General features: G+C 37.7%; 1 long non-coding RNA gene across 2 annotated transcripts; it reads left to right on the top strand.

Moving 5' to 3' along the window:
- The first annotated feature begins 11,007 nt into the window (after positions 1–11,007).
- Positions 11,008–13,667, top strand: LOC113727119 (uncharacterized). 2 transcript variants are annotated; one of them, XR_003457703.2, is made up of 2 exons: positions 11,008–12,127; positions 13,154–13,667. It is a non-coding gene; the product is annotated as an uncharacterized lncRNA (long non-coding RNA). The 2 variants fall into 2 exon arrangements; XR_011839297.1 differs by having other exon boundaries at positions 11,008–12,142.
- The last annotated feature ends 1,395 nt before the right edge of the window (positions 13,668–15,062 follow it).

Genomic DNA, 15,062 nt, shown 5'->3' with positions numbered 1-15,062 from the left:
CTTTCATGCATACTAGTACCTCATCTATTTCAAGAGTAGCCGATGATGAGCCTGGACCATCTACCTCCGCACCTCCTCCAAAGTCATCTTAGGATGTTGAGTAGCGGCATCTCCATGCACAAGTTCACCATCTGGATGAGCGGGTGTCCAATCTTGCACTTCACATATCCTAGATGTCCTAGAATTTTGTGACTTAGTTCCATCATGTGGGTTTTACGCTGCCTATCCCATAGCTGTCCGAAGTCCTCCCTTCAGGAAAGTTTCGTTGTCCCCTTCTTTTTCTTTTCTATATTTCTTCCATTGGGGACAATGTCAGATTTAGGTGTGGTGGGGGGGAGGGGGGGTTGTAGTATAGCTGGTACTATTCATTTTTAGTGTTTCCATTCTCTTTTTGTCATTTTGAGCATTTCATGGATATTTGGGATCGACAATGGGTAGTTGACTCTAATTTTTCTATTGCCAAATTTTATTTATAAGAATGTATCAAGTGTGACATGGTTCAGTCAGAGAATGTCTCTTTGGTGAATGTTTGAGATTTTATAACTTTTGCAACTCTTGGTTAGCTTTTCTAGGCATTGTGAATATTTTTCTAACATTTTTCATATGAATTGGTTCAATTGTTAATCTTAGTTTTCCATATTTGAGGAAATGAAGTGGGCTTGTGTGATCTTTAGTGTTATTTTGTTGCTAAATTGTGAATGGTATTCGGCTACACTCCGCTGGTTATCGCTACCTAGTAACCAGGGATTTTCAGGTAAAGTGTCAACTTTCGCGTAAGAAAAGTAGCGATAACTATGAGTGTGTGGTCTTTAAGCAATGAAAAGTTAAGTAACTGGATTCCTTCATTTGGTAGATATCGGAGTTTGCATCAAAAGACCTAAATGGCTAAGGACTAGACCTTGTTTCTCCAAAAAAAAAAAGGAAAAAAAGAGAAAAAAAAGTTGTGAAAAAGTGTAAAGTGTGCAAATGTATGAATGATTGTATTAACCTACTGATTCATGAGTTTTAATGTTAAGATTTTGGTTAATAGTTGAATCGTTCACTGATAAATACTGATCGAATATTCTACCTTCTTAAATTAGTTAGTCAGGAATTAGAGGAGTCCTTAGTTTTGGAAGCTAACCGGAGCGATATTTCTTAAAATTTAGCTGTTGATGCTTGATGTGGACTTTAATGGTATTTCGGCATTAGATAATTGGAGTGATAACCATTGTTTGGGTTCAATTGCTAAATTGTTGTTTTGATACTTGAGGACAAGTATGGTTTAGGTGTAGGAAAAATTGATAGGGTGCATAATTGTTATTCAATTTATGATTATTTTTCCTTTTATTCTAGTCAAATATTGTTTTAATTGTCGAATTCTACTTATATTTGGTTAATGGTGCTAATTATAGGAAAATATGCAAAACTTGAGCAAAAGGAGAAATTTTCCAGCATGTTAAGAATTGATTTGATGGTGGCACGTTTGGGGTCTGTTCTAAGTCCAAGTCGAACGAAGGACAGCCGTTAACAGAAGATTTGGAAAACTCTAATTATTGTTATTAGTTTTAGTATTGGCTTAGGAAATTTGGAATATTATTTTTTGTAGTTTCTTTTTCTATTTAGGAAACATGTTTTAGTGTTAGTAGTTGATATAAAATAGGAAACAAAAGAGGCAAATAGGAGAATATAGGACGGCCCATTTGACTAGTACTTGGGCAAAAACAATTTGGAAGAATCAGGGACGACTCTTGGCATTGAAAAAAAGAAAGACAACAACTTCTTAGTTCTTTTTGTTCTTTTTGCTTTCTTCATTGTTAGGCATTGATGCAAATCTCTTCGATGAATTTGTGCGGTTCCTCCTCAGTGATGTGCGGCTAATTTACTTTTCTAGTCGAGAAATAAAAAGGATTTGATTCAATTACATCTGTGAGATCTAATTATTTTTATTAATTTTTTTATTCGTTAGTATTCGTATGTTTTTTTGTTTAACTTCTCATGGTTGTTAGTTGTTTGACTATCAAAGACGCCTGATAGTGAATTCAACTTAGCAAACTACTGCCAATTAGGATAGTTAGATCCGTAATTATTTAATTATCTTAAATTAGTGGCGATTAATGTGATTGGTTTCGTATTAGAGAGATGTATGATCTAATTTAAATAAACCTTGATAGCGTGTTTATTAATTAGAACAGGACTTTTCTAGTTTCTAATGCAATCAAGAAATTAAATTCTACAGGCTTACCTAGGGTTATTTCTTAGTTATGGAAGTAGTTATCGCTCGTACCTTAACTATCATGAAGGTAAGGAAAAACTGGTTGTCATCACTTATTTAGCAACTATAACCTATTTATTAACGAATAAATGAAACAATTCTTGTATCGATGAACAGTTGTATGAACCAATTTCGGAGTTATTTCCTTGGCTAAAGTTTGTTTATCCTTGACTTGAATTTACTTTATTTAGTTTAATTATTTTTAATTCGCTTAGTTATTTATTTTTAATTTCAATCTTCCAAACTCCCCCAATTAATTTTCACTTGAGAAGAAAAAAATTTTCCCCTAATCCCTGTGGAGACGACCCTACTTTCCATTATATTCAAATAAATATTTTTGTGAATAGGATTTTATTATTGTACATGCCTGCCACCTGTCATACATCTAAATACTTGATGACTTTGGCAGGAAGAAACGCTACCTGCGGCTGCCCAAACCGATGCTCACTCACCAAGCTACTAAGGCCTCTCTAGCTCAACCTCCCCCACTAGTTTAATGATTAAATCCCTCATTTGGAATGCACGAGGGGTTGCCAATCGTGCGACGTCTCGCCAACTCCGGAAGCTCCTCAAACTTCACTTTGTTACCTTCTTAGTGGTGCTTGAGCCTATTGTTGATGCTTCTGCATTGGCCGGGTTTGTGGCGAAATTTGGTTTTCACCTTAGCCTTTTCAATATGTCTAATAAGATCTGGGTTTGCTGGTCACGCTCGTTTGCGATGCATGTGCTCAGCAACGGTGACCAATCCTCCACTTGGCAGTCACCCACGAGTCTATCCCGACTGCCTTTCATTGCTCCTTTGTTTATACGAAATGCACCAGACGCGAGCACCAGGAATTGTGGTTAGCACTATCAGAGATACATCAAACGATTGGCCGCCGCCCATGGCTCTTGGAGGGAGACTTCAATATCATTACCTCACTAGATGAGTACTCGGGCACTTCCCCCCAAGACACGGGTGCGATGGCAGATTTCAACTCCTTCATTCATGCCTGCTTGCTTAAGCAAGTGCAAGTGATAGGGAGTAAGTACACTTGGTCGGATACTCGCAACGGGCGGCGGATTTGGAAGACATTGGACCGAGTGTTGTATAATGATGAATGGGGCAGTTGCTTCCCACGGCTCTACGTTCACCACCTCAACCGCACGTCGTCGGACCACTCGCCCCTTCTTTGCATGTTCGACAACCCTCCCGGACCAACTCCGACCTCATTCAGATTCCAACACATGTGGGTTAGGCATTCCGCTTTCAGGGAGGTAGTCTACCAGAATTGGAATTTGCCATTTGAGGGGTATGGCATGTATGCTCTAGCAGGCAAACTAAAGCGTCTGAAGAAGTGCCTGCAGACTTGGAACAAAACTGTCTTCAGTAACGTCTTCGACAATGTAGCATAAGCAGAGGAGAGAGTTCGTCGGAAAGAAATATGCCTGGAGCAAGAGAATACAGAAGCAGCCCGTATTGAATGGAGCCATGCCCAGGCAAACCTCCTCCAAGCTTTGGCACAGGAGGAGATTTTCTGGAAGCAGAAGGCTTGGGTCAAATGGTTAAAGGATGGCAACTCCAATTCAAAGTTTTTCCACTCGTATGTCCGGGATAAAAGAGCGCGTTTGTGCATCAGCCGCATCAAAAACGCGAGAGGGGATTAGATTGAAGACTTGGATGCAATTGTGAGGAGGGGGTAGATTTCTTTCTGGCCCTTCTATCCAGGGACCAGGTCAACCCCACTGCAGCTCAAGTGGAGGAGCAAGCGACACAACAACTACTGCTCAATATTCCTTTGTTAGTCACGCCGCAGCAGAACGACGGGCTCATAAGAATGGTGTCTTTAGAGGAAGTCAAGGAGGCGGTGTTTGGGTTAATGGGGACAATGCAGCTGGTGCAGATGGGTTCTCGGGACTATTCTTCCGACACTGTTGGGACTTCTTAGCCCAAGACATCCACAATGCGGTCCAAGAGTTCCTTATTAGGGTTCCTATTCCCAAGTCCATTTCACGCATGCTCATAGTTCTCATCTCAAAAAAGGACGCTTGCAGCTCTTTTGCGGATTTCAGACCGATTAGCTTGTGCACCTTCGTTAACAAAATTTTCAGCAAGGTGCTCTGCAATCCCTTGAAAACGGTACTGCCATCCCTAATCTCGAATGAGCAATCGGGCTTTGTTCAAGGTCGGGAAATTGCGGACAACATTTTATTGGCCCAGGAGTTGGTGGGCTCCTTGGATAGGAAGGTACGTGAAAACAATATCATCTTTAAGTTGGACATGACAAAGGCATTCGACAGGGTCTCTTGGCCATTTTTGTCTAGAGTTATGCAAGCTTTTGGCTTTCACCCACACTTTGTCGTCCTGCTCTTGAGCAACTTGTCTGCCGGTCGGTTCTCCCTGCTGGTTAACGGGAAGCCCTACGGTTTCTTCCCTGTTTCGAGTGGGCTCAAGCAAGGAGATCCGTTGTCGCCGTACCTATTTAATTTGGTCGCCGAAGCTCTGAGTAGGGGTCTAAATCAGCTTTTCTTGTCTGGGAAGATCACTAGTTACGGGTTGCCGCGAAGGTATCCGTCCATCTCCCATTTGAACTTTGCGGATGACAATATGATTTTTGGTAGGGCGGATAGGAAATCACTTAGGGCTTGATGGATTTTCTGGCACTGTATGAATGCGGATCAGGTCAAAAGGTGAACACGATGAAGAGTGTCTATGTTCTGCCTCGCCGGTGTTCCATGGCTCACGTGCGGCTGGTATCCTCCATTACTGGAATGCAGTGCAAGCGGCTCCTAATAGACTACTTGGGATGCAAGCTATTTGCAAGCAGGACAAAAGCTTCTTACTTCCAGCCCCTAGTCGACAATCTGAATAAGCGACTAGTGGGATGGAAGGGTAAACTACTATCTGCGGGAGACAGAATGATACTAATTAAGCACGTGCTGGCGGCTATTCCTCTGTACACATTGGCAGTGCTCGACCCCTCGAAACGGGTGTTAAAACAATTGGAGCAGTTAATGTCCAACTTCTTTTGGGGGGCAACTGAGGAGACGCCCAAACGGTACTGGCTGTCCTGGGACAAACTATGTTACCCGGTGGAAGAAAATGGCCTTGGGTTTCGGAAGTTGGGGGATGTTCAACAGGCATTTGCGTGCAAGCTCTGATGGAACTTCTAGACGGGCAACTCCCTCTAGGCGGACTTCATGGCAGCAAAATATACAAGGGATATGCCTCATGCCTCCTTGTGCACGCCCCGACAATCGGATTCATGGGTTTGGCGAAGCATGCTCCGCGCCAAGGATGTAGTGATTGAGAACTCTCATCTACTAGTGCACGACGGCTCATCCTCCTTCTAGTTTGACAACTGGTTAGGGGAGGGGCCACTGGTAGACGGCCCAGCAGGCCTGCCAACCCCAGGGGCGCGAATCTCTGATCTCAATAACGCTGGAACATGGCATTTGGACACATTGCCGTCCTTTGTTACCGACAGCCAGCAAACTCATATTCGGCAATTTACCTTGACTAATGAGGCCCAGGATGAGCTAGTGTGGTGTCCTGTAGCCTCTGGTCACTTCTCTGTTTCATCTGCTTTTAGTTTCATCTGCCAACGGCGTCTGACTATGATTTCCAGGAGATACATCTGGAGCTCTCGCATCCCGCTACGCATATCCATTTTCATGTGGCGACTCCTGAATCAAACAATCCCACTAGCTGATGTCCTTGAGGGGTTAAGATTTAACTTGCCTTCCAAATGTTCATTCTGTAGCAACAGCGAGACAATAGACCACCTGTTCATTCTGTTCTCCTAAGTCTGGGGGTTCTTTGAATGTTTGCTGGATGTCCCGAGTGTGCGCCATATCGACGTATTAGCTCGCCCCCAGAATTTTTAGACTCGCGCCTCTGCCTCCTCAACAACTGGCACTCTTTTGTACGTCTTACCTTCCATCATATGCTGGGAAATCTAGAAAGCACAAAACCTTCAATTTTTTGAGGGGACAGTTCTATTTGCTTCCCATAACTGCCGTCAAATTCTTGTGGAAGTTCATGCCATTTCTATTGCTTGGCCCTTGCCACATCGGACGGCAGAGGACACAACACTCCTTTCTACGGGATTGGTTCCCTTTCTAAAACCCTCAAGCTCCCCCGAAAGTTCTACCCTCACTTGGCAGGCATCGGCATTTCCTCTCATCAAGCTAAACGTGGATGGTTCGTCCTTAAGAAACCCGAGCCCCTTCGGCGGGGAAGGGATCCTCATGGATCACTTGGGTTGTGTCCTTCACGCATTTTCCATGTATTATAGCCACTGCACTAGTCTGGAGGCCGAGGCACATGCTTTGTTGTATGGTCTCTAGGCTTGCGCTACACAAGGCCATACCAGGGCTATGGTAGAGATGGACTCTAAACCCCTACTCGATGCGGTTCGCAGGCAGACTCGCTGTCCATGGCGCATTGATGCTTTGATTTGACAAATCTGGCGCATAGTTCAAGAAGGGCATTTCCACCTCCTCCACATTTATCGGGAAGTTAACTCTGCCGCCGATGGCCTTGCTCGTCGCGCCAGTGCAAACCGCGTGTCTGATATTTATTGCTCCCAAAATTTGCTAGACCCAGTTAAAGGCTTCGTCGTCTTAGATAGATTGAGTTTTCCTTACTTACGTATTTCATAGCATGTACTCTTCTAGTTTCCAATCAATAAAATAAGGCATTTTTTGCAAAAAAAAAAAAAAAAAAAGTAGTGTCATGGCAAAAAAAAATTACAAAAATATATCGCCATTTTCAATATGGAGGCAGAGTATATCACAACCATTGAAACATACAAAGAGACTCTTTGGTTGAAGAAATTCTTTTAAAAGTTGGGTATGAAGCAAGGGAAGTAAAGTCTTTATTGTAATAGTTCGAGTACCATTCATTTATATAAGAATTCTACATTTTACTCTCCATCCAAGCAGATTGATATGAGATATCATTGGATTCAGAAAATACTGGATTCCAAGTTGTTAATACTTGAAAAAATTCACATTAATAATAATGATTTTGATATGTTAATCAACGCATTGTTTTGGAAGAAACTCTTGTTTTGTAAAGAGGCAATTTGGTTGTGCCTCTCAAATGAATTGGAGAGGAGATTGTTGGGCTTGATTGAATCCACCTCATTTGTGAGCCCCAAAGAACAAAGCCCATAACTCAATTCGTATGCTGAGTCAAAGTTTGACTAAATGATTAGTAACCTAGGTATTTTGACTTGATGAGAAGAAAAGATTAGTCGCAACTCGCAAGTTGCATCAGCTAGATGAAGGGTCAGCCGCTATTCTTGGTGAAGAATCGAAGGGAGCGAAAGAGAGAGTTGGGGAGAAAAAGGGCCAGAGAGAATATGAAGTTTTGAAACTTTAAGACATGGTGATTTAAAATTCGATTGAGATGAAATTTTAGCCATTTGATCCTTTGTCAAGCTTTACCTATCTATCTCTTTTGATTTTGGATTTTCTCTTTGATTGATAATACTTTTTCAAATCCACTTCTTAAAAAATAGAAAATGAACTGGTAGAAATTCTATTTGGTTGATGTTGATGATGTTGCTGTCATCCTAATGTTTCAGATAGACCTATGCATTCGTATTATTGTTCCTATTATTGTGACAGTGAAATTTTTTTTTATTGGATTAGATCATGTGATTTTTTTTCCAAATTGGATTTTCATATTAAAAATCTTGGTGTTTCACACCTTTTACTTTTCTGCATTTTTATTATTCCTGTTGATTCATTGCTTGATGATTTAGGTTCTGTTTGATAAAACTGAATCTGAATTTTGAAATCTGAATACTGAAACAGTTAATTTGCTGAATTTTAAGCACTGAAAAAAATATATGAATGTCTGAATCTTAATGTTGAACCTATTTATACTTTTTGATAAACATCTATAATTGAATGCTTAATAAGCTAAATTGTACAATTTTTCCCTTCTATCTTTTCATCCAAAAAAAAAATATAACCTATGATTTAATTAGTTTAAAATTGTTAGGCATGAAAATGATAATAATTATTTTTAAATCAAATTAATTAAAAGAGTAGAAAAATAGAAAATGATAAAATTATGATAGAGTAAAAATATATGAGGTGTATAGAGAAGTTGTGAAAGTCATTAAATAGAGAGAGAAGAGACATATAAAGCCATTAGACAGAGAATATCAAGTTGTTTAATTAGATAAGGATTTTGAATATAATTAATAAACAATGGTAGATTTAGTAGATAAGATAAGGTGGTTGAAGTAAGTTGAATTAAGCATTTTTTGTCTTAGTTTTTACTATGACCAAAGTACCCATTGTCTAATAATTAGAATTATTTCATTTTAGTTATGGTAGTAATGAAATCAGTGAAATGTTACCAATTGACTCAATAATGTTAGTAATTAGAATAAAAACTGAAATGTTACCGAATGTTTCAATAATGTTATTAATTAGGATAAAAATTAATCTCATAGTAATTAGAATAAAAGCTGAAATGTTACCAATTGTTTCAATAATGTTAGAAATCGAATTCTGATTGCACAATGTTAGCTTGATTGTAGAGTTGTATAAGTTGAATATACAATATTTGCTTCCAATCTAAAAAATGGTGCAAAAAATTGAAAATAGAGCATCTCACACATATTAAAGAACTTCCTCCAAAAGCTAAATAATTCGACTCATATAACTTGAAAAATAATAACGCCTACCATACTAAGAATTGGATTTTATGTGACACAAAAATTATAGAAAACTCAAGTATAAATAAAACAATACTGTTCATTTGCATTTTTTGTCTTAGTTTTTAGCATGACTGACTAATAATTAGAATTAATTCATTTTCAGTTATGGTGTTAATGAAATGAATGAAACAATGCCAAATAGCTCAATAATGTTAGTAGTTAGAATAAAAACCGAAATGTTACCTATTGTTTCAATAATGCTAGTAATTAAAATGAAAATTACTCTCTTATTAATTAGAAGAAAAACTGAAATGTTACCAATTATTTCAATAATGTTAGTAATTGGGTTTTGATTGCACAATGTTACGCCTAATTGTAGAGTTGTATAAGTTGTATATACAATATATGTATACAATCCAAAAATGGTGCAAACAAATTAAAAATAGTGCATCTCACTTCATATTGAAGAACTTCATCAAAAACCTAACTAATTGGTTATGGTGTTAATGAAATAAATGAAATGTTACCATTTGACTCAAATTAATATTAATTAGAATAAAAATTGATATATTACTAATTGTTCCAATAATGTTAGTAATTAAGATGAAAATTACTCTCTTAGTAATTAGAATAAAAGGTGAAATGTTACCAATTGCTTCAATAATGTTAGTAATTGGGTTTTGATTGCACGATGTTATGCCTAATTGTAGAGTTAAAAAATGGTGCAAACAATTTAAAGATAGTGTATTTCACTTCATATTAAAAGAACCTCATTAAAAAGCTAACTAATTTTACTCATATGACATGAAAAATAATAATGTCTACCATACTAAGAATTAGATTTCATGTGAAATGAAAATTGTAGAAAACTCGAGTATGAAGAAAAAACAAATACTATTCATGTGCTTTGTTCTTAAATAATCAATAAATTGTAATTCTACAATTAAATTTTGTTTGTCTTAACCAAAAAGAAACAAGAAAAACAAAAAAAAATAATCTTATCGATATTGTAAGTATTTAATAATTTACTCAAATCTTAGTTTTCTAAGTTGTTAAACTTTGATAATTTTACTAAAAAGTCCATCGCAGATTTTATTTTCAATTGAGAAAAGACACATATGGACCTCGGGTTGATAAATGACAATGATCTAAGAAATCAATTCATGTAGTACTCTAATGGGTCTTTAAATATTTACTTTACTAACACTCACAAGATTAGATTTGCTTCTTCTACACTTGACGTGTGCATATATATTTCCTTTTTTAACAGCATTATTTTGTACTATCTAGAAAAGTGTAATCTTATAATTTATGGTAAAATATGATAGTGTTGACAATTGTTATCAAAGTTCAATTTAAAATTAATAAAAAAATGCTCAAAAAAAGCTTTAGGTCGAAGAGTTTAAATTTGAATAATCTTTATAGCCATAGTGGGTTAAAAAAAACTGAAAAGCATACAAAAATTTGTATTATGAGGTAGATAATCAAAATTTCACAACAAATTTTAGTATGTAGAAGGTGTTATATTTTGCACGTGAAATATAATTACTAGTGACCATAAAAGTACCATGGTGATCGTCTGACCTTTTTAAAATAACTAGTTTTTTAGGCCTCGCGCTAGCGCGAGGTTGCCCTAACTTGTGTTAATTTAATTTAATTTTATGGAGTAGGTTAAACGATGATAATTGGTAATATGATTGCATTCGATAATTAGAAAGTCTTTTTGTATAGAAGGTATAGATGTATCAGTGTATGTATATAGATATATACATTTAATGTAGAATGAAGATCAACTGATTCTTTAAAAACGTTGGATGAAAAAAATGTCAGATGCGTAAACAAAAGAAACCATAGTGTTTCGGTACTGTGTTGTCACATAAGAATATACACTACAACAAAAATGGCTTTTCCTGACATGTCTATAAGGACATTTATTGGTTTTTGTCATTATAGTACCTCTATTATGACACTTATTATCAACTCAATAATATATACTTTAATTTTTTTAATTTTATCTGATATAAGAATAATAATGTGTCTTTAGACTATTTATTATGACACTTGAAAAAATGTTACTGTTCACAAGTTTTTTCGTCATACTCATGTGAGGTGCACGTGTTCCTTTTTCTTCTCTTCCCTAAGTAGGGCAAACACAAGTTCACCTCTTGTTTTCTCCTCCGCCGCTCTTGCTTTCCTTTCTTCCTCTGGCTCTCCAATCTCCAATCCCTCATCGCATCCTTCCTTTTTCTTTCTCATTTAAATTATTACATATTCTTCTCTTTCTTCTCGTTCTTTCCTTTTTTTTAATCAGAAAGGATAGCAATCAAACCAGTCATATTATACAACTCGAATCTCTTTAAAATTTCACATAATTTCTGGAGTGAGAAGGCCCATGGCATGGCGTTTTTTATCGTATTTTTTCCTCCAAAAGAGCAGCTATGGACAAGTGCCCAACCCAAGGGTTTCTTGGTCATCTCCCCCCTTTCGGCCTTCCTGGATCTCAGAGAAGTCTGTAATAGAGTAGAAGAAGGAACTTTAAAAAGACATTTTACTCCTGAACTAAATCAATCTTCGTAGAGTGACGTCATCAGCTCATGTGGCTTCAACGCCCATACCGGCAGCTCGGTGAAGGATTTCGTAAAATTCTCCTCTGTTGCGCTACACAAGGCTTCGGCCACATCGCACAGCCTTGCTACATCTCCAATTATAGATTTTTGGGCTTCCGTCTGCAAGAGAAGTTCATTGACAAGATGCTGGCAAGCGGAGTCCGACGATTGTTCCGGAGGGACTGGGGAAGTCGTTGTGACTCGGTAAGACGACGTAGCAGCGTCATCGGGTTGTCGATATTTTTGCTGCTGACTAATAACAATTGGGGATTTTTATGCTGACTAATAACAATTGGGGATTTTTGCTGCATATCCTTCAAGGTGTTCGACAAATGTACCCACTGTTCGATCTCTTGTTGGTACTTGTGTTTGAGCTTGAGAAGAGCTCTTTTCTTCCTTTGCCGGCGGTTCTGCTCTTCAACGGCCGGATCCGATAGTCCCGGTGCCGAAGTAGAGGAAGGAAGGTCGACACGAGGACGTTTCCTATGTTTGTAGACGAAACCGTCATCGTTGATGAGTTCCCACTCATCGTCAGGTTCCCAGCTCACTGGGGTGGTGGCCATTGGGCTTCTCCCCCTCGTTCTTTCCTTCAATTGCCAAGAAGGGTACGATTTCCTTAGGTTTGTCACTGCTTCGTTTTCCTTATACAATATTATTCGGTCCATATATGAACACGTAATTAGTTGGAACTATAAAAGATTTTAATTTCTTTTGAGAAATGTGGCCACTCGAAGTTTGACTTTTACTTTGATTTTGAACTGTCTTGCTATCTCGTGATCAATTTTCCATACGTTTCGTGTTCTTTAGACCCAATGAGTAACTACTGACTTTCTCCAGAAAGATGTGTACTTATTGCTTGAGATTATAAAAGAAGTAGAATGGTCATCTTCTTTTCTAGAAAAAGCCCGTGCATAGACGCAATGCCACTATGCAGGAGCAGGTGAATCAACATGCTTATTTGAATGGAAAGCAGAGATAAACCAAAATCTCACACCTGAAATATAGGCAATCAAGTGTACCAAATAGTTCTCGAGCACCAATGCTTATTTAAGACAATCAGAGGAAAACGAACTTGGAATCCAACAGAAAATAAAATAAAATAAAATAAACCACTTTATTTCAAACATATATATGTAGTACAAGAACAGGCCATCATAAAGGCAACAAAATGATACAATTGGATTCACAACAATATTGTTTAATGATGCATTGTTTTGTTGTTGCAGATGATTATTTGCTTTTGTCTAAGTTCATACTATCTTGATGCATGTTTGGTTAATGCCATTTCAGAAAAGGTTAACTCAGGGCGTTCCAATGCAATTATTCTGTACTCTGAATTATAGTCTTTTTAGTTTTGTCTTTTGGAAATTGATATGGTGTCCTTATTGGAAGTGTTACCGCACTTTTCTTCTTTCCTTCTGTTCAATTAAATCCCCTGTTTTATTTAAGTGACTGACAAAGTGGTTAGCTGGGATTTCGCTTAACCAATTCCAGAAATAACAACATTTAATAAGTGATTCAGAACATGTAAGATGATGTATAATTTTAAAAGAAGTTGCGAAAATTAAAAAAAAAGTAAGATGCGTTTATTCATATCCTTTGATTATCACAAGATGCGTTTATATCTGCAGGTAAATCATTTGAAGCTCAAGAACAATACAAGGAAGCTCTTGTTGCATTCTCAGTTTCACTCTCCATAGAGCCAGATTATGTACCAAGCATTGTCTCAAGTGCTGGAGTGCTGATAAAATTGGGTAGACAGAATCTTCCTATTGCAAGAAGCTTGTTGATGACTGCTCTCTAACTAGAGCCGACAAACCACCATGCGTGGTTCCTTCTTGGAGTGCTATCCAAGTCTCAAGGCTTGAAACAAGCAGCCGCAGATTACTTCCAAGCTGTACATGAACTAAAGCTTTCTGCTCCTGTTCAAGACTTTGCTTAACAACGCATTGAGCACCAAGGTTCCAGAGATAAAGGAACTTCTATTTGGAACTTTAAATGTTGGTTTTGGTTGTTATATACTGACAGTGTAGATAATTAGTTACATTAGCTGGTGTTGGTTTTGGCTTTTGATTAGCTATGTTAGTACTTGTTGCTGATTTTAGTTCAACAAATGATATTTGAGCATTGATTTTTGCTTTTAAATTACTACATGCATTCTGTTCTTTGGGATAATTTTACAAGTCCTTTGGGTATCTGATTGACGGAATGTATAGCAGGGAGCACAACCAGGTTGCTTCTTTATTTAAAAAAAAAAAAAAAAACTGCTGGCAGTTAATAGTGTCAGCATAGCTCAACGACTTCGACAATATCCTGACACTTTTGATTGTTAAGAAAAGAGATTTTTGTTGGCAGATGGGATGCTATAATAGCATAGTTTTCCTGACACATTGAATAGTACAAGTCTATCCCCACATTGGAAGGGACAACACTCACCCTGGGTGTAAGGATAGATAAAGTGTCAGGTTAGATTATCTATACTAACACCTTTAAATGCCGCTAAAGGCAAATTTTGTTGTAGTGATAGGTCGTTTATAATACGTATGGGTTTAAACTTTACAAAAGATTAAGTCACACTGGAATTACATTGTTGATGTGAGTTTATGAAAAAGGAGATCAATAATTTTAGAAGGAAGAATCTGACAACTTTGATCTTTTTACTGCGAAGAAAGCGGTCATATTGCTGGTTCAGAGCTCAAAAGGAAGCAGTGATTGCTCATAATATCAGTATATCAGAAAACCGTTTGTGTGTTGCTTGACTAAAAGAAAGGTCATAGATGAAATCTAGGAAATTGTTGTATTAAACTAATTGGAATCGTGAGACCAGACGAAGCTGCTGGATGATACAGAGAAAAATGAAAACGTCGGACGGGGAAAGAATCTAGAGGTCTCTCGTACCCTCAGGTAGTTATCAAGAAGCGTGATCGAGTAGGGATTGACCGTATTGGAAATTTTTTTCTAACTCTTTTGTAACGACGGTTGACTGATTAAGGCACAAGAATTTTGTTCATCTTCGAGGATGGTGCTGCGAAGGATGGTTGAAACTTGAGACTCGAGAGCAAGTAAAAAATGTTGAATGATTGCTTTCTTAATTATGATCAAGAGATATCTCAAGTATTCACTACCATTTAATAAAGTAGTTCAACGAACTTTCTCTCCTTCATTTCATATGTTCCAATATTTCTTCACTTGAGACAGTTACCTACGATCCGCAAGAAACGAACCCGTTTCAATCTTGTCCCTCTAGCAGGAACACTGCTGTCTAACCATTCTAATGACCTGCATTTGTACTCCAAAACGATTATCACGTCAAATCAAACATCATCATCTCTCTAGCTTACTTCGCAACAACAACATTAACTCCTGCTGATCCTCAATACTATGAGTCCTGCAAATACTCTCCTCCACTTGAGATAATTTTGTGGTACACGTGCATGCACATACTTGCTATAGAGAGAGATAGAGAGAGAACAATTGTCGCTGCGAATTCGAGAAAGAGTTAAATTTAAAGCATAACATGTCAGGCCGCATTCATCCATC

This window comes from Coffea arabica, chromosome 2c (assembly GCF_036785885.1).
Source record: "Coffea arabica cultivar ET-39 chromosome 2c, Coffea Arabica ET-39 HiFi, whole genome shotgun sequence".
In the NCBI taxonomy this organism is placed as follows: Eukaryota; Viridiplantae; Streptophyta; class Magnoliopsida; order Gentianales; family Rubiaceae; genus Coffea; species Coffea arabica.
The sequence above is the reverse complement of the archived record's forward strand: the minus strand, read 5'-3'. Positions and strand labels throughout refer to the sequence as shown.